The sequence below is a fragment of the Cupressus sempervirens genome, chromosome 2 (assembly GCF_028749045.1).
Source record: "Cupressus sempervirens isolate cs-2001-9-10 chromosome 2, ASM2874904v1, whole genome shotgun sequence".
In the NCBI taxonomy this organism is placed as follows: Eukaryota; Viridiplantae; Streptophyta; class Pinopsida; order Cupressales; family Cupressaceae; genus Cupressus; species Cupressus sempervirens.
The window spans coordinates 248,332,551-248,344,139 of record NC_143119.1 but is presented as its reverse complement, the minus strand read 5'-3'; positions in this window follow the sequence as shown (position 1 = coordinate 248,344,139).

The following is an 11,589-nucleotide window of genomic DNA, read 5'->3' as shown; positions in this document are numbered from 1 at the left end:
GTGCATTAAGTCAATTGGTATTGTTCACATTACTTAGGTGAGGAGTTTACTTGAGTTTCCAGTTGATTTTCGTTCATGGATTAGTTGTTGGGATCCTTATCTTAGTACTTGGGAATGTTTTGATCGGAGATGTCTATCATTTTTTGGTAATAGTATCTGTTGCACCATCATGGACTTGATTAGTAGTTTACTAGGTATAGTTCTCATCCATGCCAGTAGCTTGTTTGTTGTTGGAATCAGTTTTTATACACCTATGTTGGGCATTGTTCATGTATCCAAATGACCATTCTTGTTGGAATGGGTTGATGATCTCTTAGATATGACAGAGTTTACGGAAGAGTCCTAGGATCTGATTATTACAGATGACACCCAGGGGGATGTTGTAGACAATGTCAAGGACTTAGTCTCTTCAATGGGTTCCTTTGATATGGAGGTTTATGTTGATGCTTCAGTCACTTCGTTTGATGATACGAGTTCAGCAGTTGGATTGCAGAATTTAATGGCAGTATTACAAACGATATTTATTCTGAGGTTATTCCTTTGGACAGTGTACCAGGGGTTGAGTATAGGAGTTTGACCAGCTAGCACAATCATGTGTCTAGTCAGCTGAGAGTTAGTGAGCGAGACATTGCTATCGTTTGCGAGCATTTCGATGCTACTCATCAGTTGTTAGCAGTTTATGGATGGGGTTCTCCTACTAGTGATGAGTAGGGAGGCAGTTATCTTTCCTTGATAGAGATCCACTCTTTATGGGAGGCTATCCAGATTCTAAGACAAAATTATATGTAGTTGGTAGCCGACAGAGATTATCTCATGGAGTGGGGCAGTACAACATATGACACATTATTGGTCAAGGAAGATGAGGTGAGTGAGCTTACTCAATAGCTCAAGGTGACTTATGAGTTCCTTGAAAGTACACAATTGACTTTCGAGGAGTCACATTTTCATTTGGCTAAGGTGACCATGGAGTTAGAGTGACTTCAATCTTTACCAGATTCTGTATAGTCATAGGCCACGGTGTCTGGTGATCTAGGGATGTCCATGGTCAAGGTTGATAGAGGCAGTGGAGATGAGGATATATCTGTGCTCAATACCAGTATTGGCATGTTTGGTTCGTTTCCATTGGAGGTAGGTTCAGTTGAGTTGGGTGTTGTAGTTGAGCATGGTGGTATGTTTGACTTGGTGGTGGTCTCTACTACGGATGGCAAGGAGACTAGTGATGTTGTATCAGAGATCATGTGTGATGTTGGTGAGTCGGTAGTTGGCATGGTTCTTGCTAGTGACACTACTCCCTTGGCAATATCTTTAGAAGTAGTAGTTAGTTCCGGCTTGGTTAGTGATCAATTGCAGTGGGTTGCATCACCTATGTATGGCGAGCTGTCAACTGAGGTTTGTTCTTTTAATCAACATTATACTGCAGGGTATGTTCATCAGTTTGCATTGGATCTAGGTGTTGAGGACTTGATGGCCGTTAGATTTAGTTTCAGTTCTAGTTCTTTCTATCTATCATGTGATGACTATTTGCCATCAGCGATGCATGGGAGTTATGGTTATGAGACAGTGGTCAGTGATTTGCAGAGTTATGTTGATTGCAGTAGGTGTATAGTGTGTGGATTCTTTGTATTTGGTGCAGTTTCATGCGAGAGTGGTCACCATTTTAGCAAAGTCTGAGTGTGCATTCTGCATAACACGGTGGGCTATGTGGATGGTGTTGGCATTTTGGGTTGCTCACTCTAGTTGGCTTTTGATGTTTTGAGAGTTTGTGTCTCGTGGGTTTTTGACTGTGGCAGTAGTGGATTTGGATTTCATTTGTGCAGTGGTTTGCGATCCATTCATGGATTCCTCTTGGTTATATTTCAGAGCTTGTCGCTGGAGCCTACGTTGACTAATAGTAGTATGGTTCATGACTACATTTTGGATCTATGTGGATTGACTGGTTTGTTGTTCGACCATTACTTGGGGACAAGCAATTTTAGGAAGGGTAGACTGTAATGTCCCCATTTTGGCTAACATTGTTTTGTGTGCCAGATCAATCTATCACAGACTCTCATAGACGGGTGGTTGTGATGAGAGAGTCATTCTGGCATTTATTTGGGGATTGGATGGTTTATTATGCTCTTGGAGATATTATTTATATTTTATCATTGCTTCTTATATTGGGCCTACATGTTATAATTCTAAGTTGAGTTGCACTTTTTATTTATAAAGTTGTTTAATTATAAAAGTGCATTATAATGGAATTTTATAATGGATGTTTCTAAAAGTCCTTAGTAACTTCTTAGAAAAGTAAATAAATAGAGGGCTTGGCCTCTCATTTGGATAGACGAGAATTGATGATTCTACTACCATTCTCTTTGAGCATTTGTGGCACCATCCAGGTCTGCAAATATTCAACATAATCCTTGAGAACGATACCTCTCAAGAGATTGCATAACTGAGGAAGTGAAAGACCTTCTGAAGGGAAGTTGTATTCAACCATTTCAAGTTGAGCTTAATTTGTATACTTAGACTACCTAAGGGTTTGAGTTTTTGGAAGTAGTCCGAAAAAAAAGATCCAAAAAAGCAGATCCGAAAAAGCAGTTCAAAAAAGCAAAGCGAAAAAGCAAATCCAAAAAAAGCAAGTGAAAAAGAAGATTAGAAAAAGAAAAGCAGAAAGGCAGCGTTGGAGAAAATTATTACAGCCATCTACAATCAGGTTCCTTTGGATATTACATGCATTGTTCTTATCATTTAGATGCATATTAGAAGGTAAGGCTGTAGGTGAAATTTGTAATAGATTTAAGCATTATTCTTGTAGATGTAAGCCAAGAGTCCTAGCCATTTCATACTAGCATTGTAGTTAACATTTTATGTGCAATAAAGGAGACATAATTTGCTGGTCTGATATAGTGTAATTGAATATGTATTTATCATTCATTATCAGCTTATTAGTTTGCATACCAATTGTTTGACAAAATGTCAATTGGCTGTAGGTTCTCTTTTTGGCATAAATAATGTTATAATTCTGCATATCAAGTGTTCTTATTAATGCCACTTGGCTATAAGTACATTAACGCCATCACAAGTTGCATCCCAAGTTTTTGTCAAAATTACTAGTTGTTGTAGCTGCATATTGAAAATAGTTTTAGTCACATATATGCATTGAATATTGTCAAAATAAGTTGCACATTCATGTTAGGTCATTGATTAGTCAATTCAGACTCTTCTTGCAAGCATTCTTATTGATGCTAAGTGAAGGAAAAGGCCATAAAAGCAAACTAGAATTTTATATCAGTCATATGATGCTAAGTTCTTCAGGTGTCGAGTGTTTCAGAATTGCCGAGTTAATAGGAGATTTTCAAGTGCCGAGTAGGCATAAAGGTAATCGGTGCTGAGTCACTCTTCTTAGTACTAAGTTTCGAGTAACTGAGTCTTAAATCAGATGCCGAGTTATTTAAGGTGCCAAATCTATTAGGTGTCGAGTTGTGTAGTAGAAAGGAGTGCTCAGGCTTGTAATGTTGGTCAAGTGCTGAGTTGAACAAGCTATTCTCTGGTGCCAAGTAAAGCAGAGGAGGTTGTCAAGTGCCGAGTTGCCCTATCGTCTTAAAGTGAATTTAATGCCGCATGTTTTTCTTAAGTGCATTTATAATGACACGACTTCTAAAGTACATTTTGTATGCTCCAAATCTTTTATTCCCTGATGAGATTTAATTTTGAAGTCCTATTTTTTGATTGCCTCATGCGAATAAATCTGAGTCATTAAGGAGAATCATCTTTAGTACCATTTCTAGGCATGATAAGGACAAAATTGGTGATAGTCTACATGGAAACTGACAAGTTGCACTATGATTATTTATTGAAGTTGCCTATATGTATCTTTCATTGCACACTTTCATAAACATCCTGCAAATGCTCAATCAGGTAAATTTATTTTATGAGTTGAGATTGTGCTTCAAGATGAATTGTGGGTGGGATATTGCTTTGGCTTGCGAAATGTGTCATAAACAACATCATCTCATCATGCCAAAAAAAAATCGTATTTGGTTGCCACCGGCATTAGAGGAATCAATGCTACCCAGTCATGTTACGGACGAGGTGATGAACCAAATGTTCATAATTCATTCACAAATGATCACAACAGCCATCCGGCATATCATTGGTGAAGAGCTTCTCTGTCCATCGGCACATGTTTTTTTTATCCTTCTCAGGTCATATCTATATTTCTATCCAATGCCATAGATTTTTTGCAATCTCCAGATAGGCTTCAAGCCTTGGCCTGAAAGGTAACCCTACCATTTTTTTTTCTAGTGGATAATAAATTGATTATGGTTATGCAAAAGTATGATTTATGGCATGTTATGGATTTAGTTGGTGGTTTTTTTTCACATTCTCAACTTTCGGAAAAACATGAATTTTATGTTATTTTTGAGGCTATGAAGAAATCTATAGATACTTGCAGTTTTATTTATTTGAAGCATACTCTGCCATCTGATCCAAGATTAATGGGTATGCAATTGGTGGAAAGAGTTAAGTTAGTGGGTCTGGCCATGATTAAATTGCAAAAGGATTCTAATGTTTCAAAATCCATACAGCCTAATGCACCTTCAGAAAATTTACAACCAATTGAACAGGGTTTTTGGGATTCAATTGGTGCAATTAACTCTGATTGGCTTGTAGATAGTTTAGAATTTTGATTTGGCTTGGGAATTCTTTTTGATGGACTTGGATTTTTTGGTCGTGGTCTGGTATTTGTTTGGGCAGGATTGAAAGGCAGTGTTTCTAAAGGTCACTTTCAAGTTATGTCATAATCAACTGGTGTTATCTCTTGTATGTTGCAACTTTATGTCTAAGTACTTCATGCCAAAGCTATTGTATCCAAATTTTGTAAAATTTTAGATTTGGTTATCTTTAGGGGTAAATGGCTGGGTGATAACCCTTTGTAATTACTTGCTCATAATATCTAAATATATGTAAACGTTAGGGATGAAGTTGGGTTTTCTTCACTGATTCTTTCCCAGTTGACCTCGTTGAATCAGATTAATAAATATTATAGTGGCTAGCCACTTTTGCCTAAAAATAAAATAAAATAATAAATAATATAATATTACTATATATTATAATAATAAACATAATCATAATCATATATAATAATAATAATTAATAATCATAATCATAATTGTATGTAATAATAATAATAAACATAATCTTGATCATATATAATAATAATAGTTAATAATAATAATCATAATCATATGTAATAATAATAATGCACACACTTCCCAAATATTCATTTCCCTCTAATATGGGTCGTTTCCCTCCAAAGTTTTGGAAATTGGAAAATTCAAATTTTTCGGGCACTCGATTTCATATTGAGTATCCGATCTATATAATAATCGGATACACGATTTGCAAACGAGTACCCAATTAGGCTTGGTATTTACCAATCCTATTTAGTCAACTCAAAAAACATGTTTGAGAAGGGTTTCATTGACATTCAAACTTCAAGTAGCCATTTGACAATATTATTTTCATCGAAATTCAATAAAATGAAAAGGGTTTTTTTATAACACTCTCAAGATTCCTTCAATATAATTGTTGTTAAATTTTGAGTTCGATAAGTATTTGTTGAGATAATGGGTGTTGCACACATTGCATAATATTGTTATTTTATTATTTTATTTTACTATGTAATGTTGTACCTAGATGGACGTGCAACATGTAAAGATTCCCATGGATTTATTCTTGATAAGTTGTATTGTAACATTGTGATAATATTTTATGTAATTATTTAATATTGGGAAAAAAGAATTAAATGCCCAATATTAAATATGGGGTCAGTGGGTTAGGTAGCACATGGTTTTAGCACATGATTTATGTAATACCACTTAGTGGTTTTGTGGGGCTTGCTACTATATAAGTAGCCACAAAGGTAGTTGTTATAGAGAGAGTGACAAGGAGAAGACAAAAGGCAAGAGTCGAGCGGGACAAGGCTTGACAGGTTAGCCAAGGGAGCATTTGTGAAGGTTGAAAGCATGGCATGGGATGTGTGAATTCATGCTTGTTCACATAGTTTGCTCGGTTGTGGCTATGGCCATGAAGGCTTCCATGGTTGTATGAAAATGGTATTTTTGCTGAATAATACATGATGATGGATGCTTTTGGAGGCTGGGTTTTTCCCTCAATAAGGGTTTCCCAGGGTATATTTTGTGTCACATTTTGTAGGTATGTTGTCTATTCTCTTGCATGTGGATTTTAATTCCGTGTTTATTTTAGATCTATTATGGGTTATGTGGAAATGGTTATATTCTTTGTTGCCAAGTTTCCTTACAAGTGGTATCAGAGCTATGGTTTTATTATTGTAACCCTAGATTGAATCCATGGGAATGCATGAGAGGATTAAAAAAAAAAAAAAAGAAAGAGCAAGATATATGAATGATTTATTGCAGATCTGAGGGTTTTGGATTTGCTGTTATGATGGGATGTTAAAAGATTTGGGCATGTGAAATTGTTGGACAAAATGATTTTTTTGGATGTTTCATTTAAAATGAGGGTTTTGGGGAGTAGCATGCAGAAATGACCTCCTGGGTAAAAACAGACCTCGCCATTGGATCCGGGTAGACATTTCCATAAATTTTGATATATAATATGCCCTAGTTTGGCCATGTTCAGAGGAAATGAAAGAGTTTTTTGGTTTCAGCCCATTATGGCCGTCAAATTTAATCCTGTCGGAATTTTCGTCACTGAAAAAATTAAAAATGAAAAATCATACTGAAAATGGTAAAAAGACTGTCTTAGTAAAACGGCCATAACTTTCTCTCAGAATATCAGATTTCAGAGTTCTTACAGGCATTGGAAAGCTAATTGAGAGCACTATAAGATGGTGTAGTTTTGGTTCTATGATTTTGAAATTTTGTTAGGTTTTGAGAGCCCGAAAGTCAGATGTTATTTGTTTTGAGCACGGATTAGGGCATAACTTGGGCATATGGAGTCGGATTTTGGACTTCGAGTAGTCAACGAAAAGCTCTTGGAGAGCTCTACAAATTGGTTCAAATTTGGTGTAGGTTTGGCATGATTTATTTGTTGATATATTGATCTGAACAGTTTATAGGTATATTTTGACTATGGTAACATTGTGAGTTTATGACATTGGAGATTTAAGTTTTGATGTCATTGTATACTCAGTTCATATTTCAGATTGGTCTCATGATGATATGGTTATCAGTGTTTAGATATGCATGATGACTTGTTGGGTCTACAAGTTGTGTAGTGTTGTAAGTGGTCTATACTTACAGGTTGCATTTATAGCTTGGTTATGGGTTGTCTTTGCCCATTGATCTTTCATTATTGGTGCATATTCAGATTGGTGGCTTGGATTTGGGTTGTCTATGCCCTAAGTCACATGATTTACTATTTTCTTCATGTAGAAGGGATGAGATGTTGTTACCAGGTATAGTCATGGCGGAGGATTGTGGTTGACTATGCTGACAGGTTGGACATATTGAGAGATAGATGCTCGGTTCATGGATGTGATCATGAGGTCATGGATTTTGGCATGACATGATTGGATATACAGAGGATGGATTTTCATCATGATGTCATGGATAGCTTGGATACACAGTTTAGTGAGAGCTTGTGACAATGATGAGGTGACAGTGCAGGATTAGTTCTTGGTTTGGTTTATATCTTCTTGGTTTGGAGAAGATGGATTTTATGATGCCATAGGTGACTTGGTACCACAGTTGAGTGGGAGTTGTTGGCATTGATATATTTATTGAGTGTTTGTAGATGTTGGAGGTTTGTCTTAGATCCTGTTGCTGCAGAAGCGTCTTTGACATTTGCATGGTGCACTCGTTATCTCCATGGTGTATGAAGATGGTTAGATCTTGAGGACTCATGGAGTTCTTGCTTATCTTCATGGTGTGTGGAGATGGTTCTTCCTGGTATGTGGAGATGGTTTTTTTCATGGTGTGTGGAGATGGTTGCATCTTGAGGACTTACAGGGTTCTTGGCAAAGGTGTGGTTTATGCTTTTATTTGGCATGTTATCCTTGGTGAGAGGATGGTTTCATTATTATGTCATGGTATACTCTTGATACGCGTTTAGAGTTGTGACATGTTATAGTGTGTTCATATGGAGCATGTTATCTCTTTAGTTGAGGTAGTAAGATCATGTTGTCATGTTTATGTTCCTGAGACCATGGTTGGAACTTTGACATTGATCTTGGTTTAGTTTCTTGGTATTGAGTACACTAATCATAAGCTAGATACTTCATGATATTGCTATGTTGCATTTGGAGTTGGCATGGATTGATTGGTTACATGTGCTCATGGATACTTAGAGACGGTGGTGATGCTGATTTCTCTTGGATTAGAGAAGTATTTGTTGGGATGGTTGATGGTTTCAACAGGAAGTCCAAGGGGCAGTCACCTGATATGGACTTGAGAGGAGATTGTTCTTAGATGAGTCTTGGTTGGAGACTTGGGTATCTTGATTAGCATTCTCATTCCCCACTCTTGGTCTACTCGGCGGTTTGCTACTTGAGAGGTATAGCCATTGTTTCTCTCAGTTGTATTATATTTATGCTTGTCTTTCATGGATATGGATCTTGAGCTATGGTACATGAGTTAGTTCTGGAGGGTTCATTTGAGAGATGGTTTAGCATTGGTTATCTTCATGTGCATATGTTGTTATGCTGGTTGAGTTTGGGAGATGGTTTTATATTGGGCATTTTCCTTGGTTTAGGAATGGTTTATGAGTTTGATCTTCTTGTGAGAGGCTTACATCCATGATTAGTTATATGGTATGGTTTGGGTGTTGTTGAGGCTTCTTGTTGGGGTTTTATGGAGGAGATCATACTTGCATAGTTTACATCTAGAGGTGTGTGTAGAAGGACATGATACAGGTTATGATTTGCATGGTTTCTTCGGTCTTGGTTATCTTCTTGGATGTTCAGTTTTGCCTACATTGGATTTGAGATTGGTTAGAGATTGTGATCACTGGTTTGTGCTCATGTATGTCATGTGAGAGATGACTTGGTTATTCCTTTATCTCTTTCCTTTGTTGGTTGTGGTGAACTTGGGAGAGCATTGGAGACTTGTAATGAGAGTTATTCTTGCAGGATATTGGATTATGTATTGTGGATGTCCTTGATACTACATGGATTCACTTCTTTGAGATGTTTTGAGTGGGTTGGTTATAGATTTGACATTATTTTTTGCAGTGGGAGCTTCTTGATGTATATGTGGCAGGTATTGCTCTTGAGGCTTGTGATTGTAGGTTATAGATTGGATATGTTGGTGATATGATATTCACTTGTTATACCTTTGAGGTATGGATAGTTGGATGGGTTTGGCACTTTGCTGTGGGTGCTATTTCAACTATGGATATTTTGACAACTACAGATACATGTGATTACCTTTGGATCAGGTTATTTGTGCTTGAAATTTCAGTTGGTACAGGATTTTATGATCTTCTAATGCGACAGGTTGGGTGGCTTTCTCTTTGGATGGCTTCTATGTATGTCCAGTGAGAGTGGCATAATAGGAGGTGAGATCATTCATGTTTGAGATGCTGGAGACTTTGATTTTGTTGCGGGTACCAAGATGGAGCACTTGGTGTATTTTGATCCATGATGGTGGATGTGCTGGGAGGGATTGTTCCCTTGTTCATTTATGTGGCTACGGATTGACCCTATGCAATGTATACAACAAGTGGGAGATTGTTGAGATAATGGGTGTTGTACACATTGCATAATATTGTTATTTTATTATTTTATTTTACTATGTAATGTTGTACCTCAATGGACGTGCAACATGTAAAGATTCCCATGGATTTATTCTTGATAAGTTGTATTGTAACATTGTGATAATATTTTATGTAATTATTTAATATTGGGAAAAAAGAATTAAATGCCCAATATTAAATGTGGGGTCGGTGGGTTAGGTAGCACATGGTTTATGTAATACCACTTAGTGGTTTTGTGGGACTTGCTACTATATAAGTAGCCATAAGGGTAGTTGTTATAAAGAGAGTGACAAGGAGAAGACAAAAGGCAAGAATCGAGCGGGACAAGGCTTGACAGGTTAGCCAAGGGAGCATTTGTGAAGGTTGAAAGCATGGCATGGGATGTGTGGATTCATGCTTGTTCACATAGTTTGCTCGGTTGTGGCTATGGCCATGAAGGCTTCCATGGTTGTATGGAAATGGTATTTTTGCTGAATAATACATGATGATGGATGCTTTTGGAGGCTAGGTTTTTCCCTCAATAAGGGTTTCCCAGGGTATATCTTGTGTCACATTTTGTGGGTATGTTGTCTATTCTCTTGCATGTGGATTTTAATTCCGTGTTTATTTTAGATCTATTATGGGTTATGTGGAAACGATTATATTCTTTGTTGCCAAGTTTCCTTACAGTATTTATTAGTTAATTTTTAATGAAGATGATTGTAAAGTGTTGATTGACTTACTGATTGAAAAATAGTTATAACTTTCAAATGGTATAGCAATTTTGAAATCCAAAAGTTGCATCACATTCTATGCTTCACCTAGTATAAGGAAAATAAAATAAAATTTAATTTGGTAAATTTTTCAATTAGTTAAGGTGGTCAGACATGAGAGTTCTTTTTTATTTTGGAAAAGTTATAGTAGAAAATTCATATTTTGAATAAAAATACCCAAAAATAAGTGTCACATCTAGGCATGAGTCTACTTTTTATATCTATAATTATATTTAAAAATGTTATCATTTGATTTTGATTAAGCTGGTCAAACATACACATACTTTTAATTTTTTCCCTAAAATTTTCATAGTACTGCATTAAAATCCAAACTTTTAACCAATCATTTTTTTTTCTTTAGATAAGGACTAATAGTTTAGAAACTACATTCAATTTCCTATAGATTATAGAAACCACTTTAAAATTATGTGTTAAGTTGACATAACCCTGATTTGGTGGTGTTTCACTGCCACTGAAGGCCATAGTTTGGTTGACCATGATCCTACACATACCCTCCTCTATTTGAATCCCTTGAGGATCAGCTAGGGCCACATGTTGATCAATTGATGCACAAAATATGGTTAGAGAAGAGTAATAGAGTGTTTTTAGTCCATGACTTGACTATGGCTTGGGTTCAAAATTTGGCTGCCAAGTACTCAATCCTTGTCTATGTCTTCAGATCCATTGGTTCTTATTTCAACCTCTAGATGATGTGGACACGTGATTATTTTCCATGTCTTTGAATTCAATAATGACATAAATTATGGTATAAATCATTATTGAATATTCTAGTATAAAATTTTGCATGTATAAAAGTTGTCAAAGCTTACAGTAGTCTTGAATGCTTCACTTAGTAGCTCAGATTTAGACACACCAAATTATATGTAATCTGACAAAACACAAAGAAGTTATGATAATGACAACGAACAATGGCATGAATAACTAGTAGGGTGGATGTAACACACAATTGTATGTAATTTGAAATAAATAAATAAAATGAAGTTTTACAGAATCTTCAGCTATTTCACCTACAAATCAATCAATAATTAATTATGCAGTTCAGATCAATTTGAAAGAATTGAAAGCCAAATTTGTAAACTAAATCAAATGTTGA